This window comes from Arachis ipaensis, chromosome B04, assembly GCF_000816755.2.
Source record: "Arachis ipaensis cultivar K30076 chromosome B04, Araip1.1, whole genome shotgun sequence".
NCBI classification, from domain to species: domain Eukaryota; kingdom Viridiplantae; phylum Streptophyta; class Magnoliopsida; order Fabales; family Fabaceae; genus Arachis; species Arachis ipaensis.
The window spans coordinates 6690479-6691292 of NC_029788.2; positions in this window are offsets into that span (position 1 = coordinate 6690479).

The window sequence follows — 814 nt, forward strand, 5'->3', positions numbered from 1 at the left end:
ATTAATTTTTTTATATACACATAATATAATTTTTTGTTTCACAAATTATAATAAAATTTTCTAAAATTTTCATATTTACTTCGATAATATTACACCTATTACCCAACACAAAAAGGAAAAAGAGGCAAGTATAATATTTTGTCGGAGTTCTCTCTCTCTCCTCCTCTCCCTCTCTCTCATACATGCTTTGAACTGGGCCAACAATCAGCTAAGAGTGCAGGAGTCCTCTCTGTATGTGAAAATTATGGACTGTGTACTATTGTTATTTTGTACTGTTATTGCATCTCATTCATGGCTTGCATTGCTTTCATTTATTGCTACCAAAAAATATCAAGAAAATGAGTTTAATCATGATTGACCATATACTATAAAAATATAGATAGGTGTTATGTATGTGGTATGTAAAAATCAAATTATTCCCTTTTCCATTGACATTTTAAATTTTTAATGTCATTCTTGCGGTCAATATCATTTTCCACGTATAACAGATTAGTTCACCAAAAGCCTCCGTAAGCATAATTTATGTATTACGAAAAACACACCATTCAAAATTCACATTTTGCATATGAATGTTTAATACAACATTCTCAAAAGAGAGCATTTGTTTAAATATAGAAAGTATGTCTAACCTTTTTTTTTTCTTTCCCTTATTTGAAGTTAAATGAAAATTAAATTTTAATATTGAACAATAAACATATATCTAAGAGGATATACTTAAATAAATCAACCATTCTACATAGATATATTGAAAGTCAAGTATCCATAATATAAGAATATGTATATTTATTGTTCATGAAAAAAGATTAATTATGTT